The sequence below is a fragment of the Amblyomma mixtum genome, chromosome 8 (assembly GCF_055824585.1).
Source record: "Amblyomma mixtum isolate Tamu chromosome 8, ASM5582458v1, whole genome shotgun sequence".
Taxonomy (NCBI): Eukaryota; Metazoa; Arthropoda; class Arachnida; order Ixodida; family Ixodidae; genus Amblyomma; species Amblyomma mixtum.
In genome coordinates, this window is record NC_143019.1 from 23,576,892 (window position 1) to 23,583,247 (window position 6,356).

The 6,356-nt window shown below is 46.1% G+C and overlaps 1 pseudogene; it reads left to right on the forward strand.

Annotated features, from left to right (window-relative positions):
• Positions 1-1,593: 1,593 nt before the first annotated feature.
• Positions 1,594-2,468, forward strand: LOC149331696 (uncharacterized; annotated as a pseudogene).
• Positions 2,469-6,356: the final 3,888 nt, after the last annotated feature.

Consider the following 6,356-nt stretch of genomic DNA (forward strand, 5'->3'; position numbering starts at 1 on the left):
TTCACGGCAGTCGCAGCCTATGAAGACGGCACAGTGGGGGCCGCCGCCACTATTCGAACTAATTCGCCTGCAGAGGCGGAAGGAGCCGCCATCGCACTTGCTCTGGCCCACTCCTCCATTGACAAAAACATAACCGAAATTTGCACAGATTCACAGGCCGCGTACCGCCACTACCTAAAGGGCGTGGCGACTCCGGCAACACACCGTATTCCTACCACGGCCACCTCTCTCGACCGAACGGTTACTCTGTCGTGGGTCCCCTCGATCCCCGGTGATGAGCGCGTTCATGCGCTGGCCCGAGAACTCTCCTCCCGGACCCCGGAGGATCAGGCACCCAACCCTGCGCAAGAAGCCCCTTCGGTCCTCTCTACATATCCCCAAATTACCACATTTTACAAATTCAGCCGCATGACACTGCCACCACCCCACAGTACCTTGTCGCCCTTATCCAGCGCCACATGGCGGCAATTACAGACAGGCTGCTTTATTTCACCCCACCGCCTCTCATGCTTTCATCCCACCTTTCCTCCTGATTGTAACACCTGTGGTGTGCCCAAATCCACACTTTTCCTTTACCTTTGGGAATGTCCTTCCCTAAAGGGAGTATCCCCCATCCCCAATCCCACTCATTCTTCCTGGGAGGCTGCTTTACGGACCGCTCAGCCCGCCGGCCAGAAATGGCTAGTGGATCGGGCTTTACGTGAAGCACTAGCCCGTGGACTCCTGGACCAGTAGGGGACCACCCTGGAAGATTTTTTTTTTGTGTGTGTAATAAAGTTGTTTCCATCCATCCATCCAACCTTTCAAAGCGAGTACGCAACTTAGCAGTCCGTCTCTCGCAATGAGTGAAAGTGTGAATGAATTCTGGCGAGCGGTCACGAAACTCACTAACAGTGCAGGTGAACCTCTTTTTCCTAACTTGTCTGCAGTTGCCTTTGCACTTCTGTGCTTGCCAGTTTCAAACGTCGCTGTAGAGGGAGTTTTCAGTCTGGTCATTGTAACTAGAACAGACCACCGCAACAAACTAAGCCTGCGTTCTTTAAAAATGATACTCCATGTGCGATGTGGCTTAAAGGAGTACGGGTGCTGCAACAATTGTGAACCAAGCCCGCGTTTCTTGGGGAAGTTCAACAGTGCTGTCATGTACGAGTAGTGATGTGAATGTATGAAGGGCATAAACTCGTGGGCGGTAATAGTGAAATATGTTCATTGAGTCGCCATGTGTCTAGGTGGGTAAGGTTTTTATACCCTAATCCCTAGTGAATTCGATTTTTTACGGATGTGATATGTTCGCTTTCTGCTGCGTAACTTGGCCTGGTCATCCGTAAGTATCTTTAGTCACACGTTTACTGGTTTACATTCGGTTTTTTAACTGCAAATAATAAAAAAAAAACTTCCTATCACTTTCCGATGGTTCGTGTTGCCGACATTTTGGTTGCTAACTGTCTTGGCCTGGGTGCCTGGTTGTATGGTTGGCTATGTTTGGGCTACAATTTTTCTATACTTTGGCTACGGCACTTTGCGCCATCTGGCAACACTGGCGGGCATTCGTTTCGTGAACCTCGGCGCGCCCATTTCGAAACGTGTTCAGCTATGGCGTTCGTGCGTGGTGCGCTCGTCGGCGACAGCCAGCTGAAATTTCTGTGCAGTGCTTGCTTGCGGCTTTCGCCGTTAGTGAGAACGTGCACTTTCAGCTCTGACCCGCGAGAAATCACCAGCCACATAAAGGTATGCATTTTGTGTAAAATACGCATAATCATCTCAAATTTCGCTTCATGAAGTGCTGTACCGCTTACCGACTTTCCTCGTGCATTGCAGGACCTCGTTCTGCTGCTGCAGGACCACGTGGCTAGTGTCGTGCTTGTATTTAAAGTTTTGCCGCGGCACTACAAGGATCCGCATGAGGCAGGCTTTGAGTACCGCAGTCTGACAGCCACGCTGACGCGCTTGTCGGCCGTGCGCATTCTCAACGCTAAGGGCTCAACTACATTTTAGCAAGTTTTCTCGTGCATTGAGGACTCGCCAAATTGCGGCTCTTGTAACGTACATTTTTTTTGCTGCATCGTTTCCTGGATGCTTCTCGGAAGCGGAAGTTGTCATTGTTCGCCGCGGACCGCTACCACGTGGCGAGAGATCGGGGCATCGATCAGATGTCTAAGATTATCGTCGCGGCCCTCGTCAGAATCCACGGACATTGCAGGGATCGCTTCGGCTTCAAGGGCAAGACCAGGAGAGCTGTACGTCGTGCACCGGTGTCGTCGGTGTGGAGCAAAAGGGTACAAGACGGACAACTGCTGGGCCTACTGCTCGCCACGCCGCTATAGGTCGGCGTTGACGTTGAAGTGCTCCTCCAAACAGCCCTTTTCAGGGCCGCCTCTTTGCTTCTTGGCAGACTGCGGGCATCACGTCTCGCGGCCGTGTTCCCTCTCTTTGTCGAAATCGGCGCCAGACATCAGAACCCGCGCTAGGCCTCGTTGCAGGGTTAACCGAATACAGTGCGGCTTTAGAGAAGTTATGTCTTGCACTTGGCCTAGCTACAGCATTCACCCAGTGCAGTGTACCTTTGTTTCTTCAGCCACTTCTCGCGCTTTGCCGAAATCGGCTTCAAAGCTCACGCTGCGCCTCGTTGAATGGGCTAACCGAGTACAGCGCCTAGCTTAGTTTCTCTGCCTTCTGACCTGTATACAGTGCACCCTTGTTCGCTCCTCACTTTCGTTCTTTTCAGTCGTTTCCTGAATCCGTCCAAAGAGCCGGGCTTGCCGCACGATTGTTCGCCGTGAAGGGAACCACAAGGCGATCGCACTGCATACAGCACGATTTTGTTCCCTTGTGTTTTTTTTTTAATAAAAACATCAGATGTCGAAGGTCAGTCTGGCTGGTCACCCTGGGCTAAAAGCTGTACACACAGCTTGACAAGGCCCAGGAGACCATTACATAACAGTAGTGAACGTAAGAAAAACAAGTTGCTACTTTAAAAGAACATGGAAAGTGCACCAAACAACATAAGAGATACACATTACAATCGCAATGCAGTAAAGAAAAAACAACACTTTGGCAGCAGACATACAGTATCAATTTACACTATAATACATACAAAAATTAAGTCATTCAGTACTATGCCACAAAATATAAGAGCAACACATAAGGTAAAATAGAGAATGCAAGTTACAATAGTACAGATAAATTGGCTGTTTACATTTACATATGCATAAAATGAGTCCTCAGCTTCTTGAGACTAAAATCGGCTGTGTGCTAATATATGCATAGGTCCTTCAAATCCTGCAGAAGGCTTGAATTTGGAACTGCTAATATCAAAGAAGATTTAGAAGAACTTCAGTTAGGGCTAGACAGTTCATAGCACTTGAGAAAGCAAACAATAGCGCCTACAATGACAAACACAGCGGAAGAACCATGCAGGACAAGCGCTATCCTGAGCTCTGCGGTATGGAACTTTGTGACTGTGAAAAATGAACCTTCACGTCAATGCCTTATGAGTCTTTATAGGCTGCCTGCAAAGCGTTATTCACAGAAAGAAAAAAATATTAGTCAATGAATATTTTTGTAAGCGAAGCTTGCATATTATTCTCTATTTGTTTATTTATTTACGTTACCCTTCAGGGCCAGTGGTATTACATAGTGGCAATGGTAAATATACAAAAACTGAGAGAAAGATACAGTTGATTACATGAATGTTAAACAGCGCATGAATATTCAATGTTAGCTAGTGCTACGCGGAACTGCTCATAATTTTCAGTGCCAGCAACTTCTGCGGGAAGGTGGTTCCGGTCGCATGAGGTTCGCGGCATGAATGACTGTGAGAAGCATTTTGTGTTGCATGACACAATTCCCACTTTGTGATCATGATCAATGCGTCGGGATACATGAGGTTCGCGGCAGGAATGACTGCGAAAAGCATTTCGTGTTGCAAGACACAATTCCTACTTTGTGATCATGATCAATGCGGCGGGATACGGAAATTTGCTGCGTGTTGAGGTGATCACGAAGAGCGGGATGATGATACAGCTTGTGAAACAGGGTGATACGAAACATTTTTCTACGCGATGTCAGTGGTGGGAGGCAGATATTAGACTTCATAGTAGTTATACTCGCTGTGCGGTTGTAGTTACGGATTAAACGCGCAGAGTTATTTTGCACCAGCTCAAGATCATTAATTAAGTTGTAATGAGCAGGGTGCCAGACAGGTGTTGCATACTCGAGTTTGGATCGTATTAGTGTTTGATAAAGCAATGGTTCGAAATTGAAAGGAACGTTAAAAATGTTGCGACGTAAGTAGCCAAGCATGCGATTCGCATTTTCAATGGTGTTCTCGGTATGAAGAGGCCAGTTAAGATAAGAAGTAATGTGGACGCCGAGGCATTCATATGACGAGACTGATTCCAACGAAATGTTATCGATGTAGTATAGTAAGGTGGGATGGTAGTTTTTCTAGATACACGCATGACTTTGCACTTGTTAATATTTAGCTGCTTTAACCATTTTTTGCACCAGTTTCTCTATTGTGTTGAGGTCTGACTGAAGTAATGTAATGTTGGTAGCGTTGGCTATTTCTCTGAAAATGACGCAAACATCAGCGGATAGGTGAATATGAGAATCCACAAGAGAGACGGGATCATTAATATAAATTATAAACCCTAGGGGTCCATGAACTGAACCTTGTGGAACTCCGGAAGACACCCCTGTAAAACTGGTGTTATAACCGTTAGTAAAAACAAATTGTAAGCGATTAAGTAGACATTAAATCTCATTTCAATAAGTTAAAGTCAATATTCAGATTGTTTTAGTTTGTGAGGCAAAAGTTTGTGACATATATTGTCGAAAGCCTTTGAAAAATCTAGAAATATACAGTCAGCTAGGGATGATAGGTCTAGAATACAATGCAATGCATGTGTAAGCGATATTTACTGTGTTTCGCAAGAGTAAGATTTTCGAAAACAATGTTGCGCTGACGTAAAAAAGGAGTTCAATTGAAGGAAGTTAAGAAGGTTGGTGAATATTATATGTTTGGTTTATGTGGGTTTAACGTCCCAAAGCGACTCAGGCTATGAGAGACGCCGTAGTGAAGGGCTCCGGAAATTTCGACCACCTGGGGTTCTTTAACATGCACTGACATCGCACAGTACACGGGCCTCTTGAATTTCGCCTCCATAGAAATTCGACCGCCGCGGCCGGGATCGAACCCGCGTCTTTCGGGTCAGCAGCCGAGCACCATAACCACTAGGCCACCGCGGCGGGTGAATATTATATGTTTGAGCATTTTGGGACAAGTACTGGTAGCAAAAGTACTATCAACAGTTATAGGTGGCATGAAAACAGTTGAAGTGGTGAGTTGTACGCATGTATAGGGTCCGTCAAAAGTTCCCAGGCCACATGGTCCGCTTTTCATCGGTATATCCTGGCACTTAAGATTCCAATAGAGCTATCGAGGTTTTCAGATGGTAGAACGATCCTTCTTCTATTCTCTACAGATATTTTGAGCTTCGAGGGTTTCTCAAAAGCCCGACTAAGCTGCTCAAAAGCAAACCCTGTGGCCTTGGAACTTTTGACGGACCCTGTACATCAGATATGGCTGTAAAATTGTCAGTGAATGCGCCGTTAAGAATCGTGGCGCAAATGTCGGGAGACATGGAGTCTCTTAATGGGTCAGGTAAGGCAAAGCTAACGTCGGTGGAAGGATTAACGACATGTCAAAATTTTTCACCTTGGTGGTTACATGTGAGTGGAAGTGCTTTTGGCGCTTTTGAGCGGCTTATCATGCGTGTTGGAAGCCGCCGAATACGAAGTCCATCGCTCACTAGTTGGCGAGAACTTTGTGATGCGGTAGAGGCTCTCTTTTTGTTAGATAAACGTTTAATGTGATTATTATACCAGGGAGCTATTGAGTGGGTGGTAACAGTGCGTAGAGGAATGTATTGTTCTGTGAGTTGGGTGACTATAGCTGTGAACAAGCTCCACTTGGTTTGAACGCTGCGGACATCAAAGATATGGAAGAGCATCGGTAAAAGAAAATAGTTCATTATGTATCGCCTGATAATTTGCTCCGTTGTAGTCTCGTATTATTTTTTTTCTTTTTGTTAGTGTTCGGAGTGGCTAGATTAATGTCAAAGTGCATCATCAAGTGGTCGCTGATGCCTGGCAGGTATGTAATAGGTGAGACTATGTCAGATCGATTTGTCCGGATTAAATCTAGCGTATTCGCCGCGTTGGCTGTTATAATCGCTTGTGTGCATAAATGCACTAACGAGAATACTGAGCACACATCTAAAAATTCGCGACTTGGAGACGAGAACGGGGACATTAAAGGGGAGGTGGTATTCCATGTTATGTTCGAAAAATTT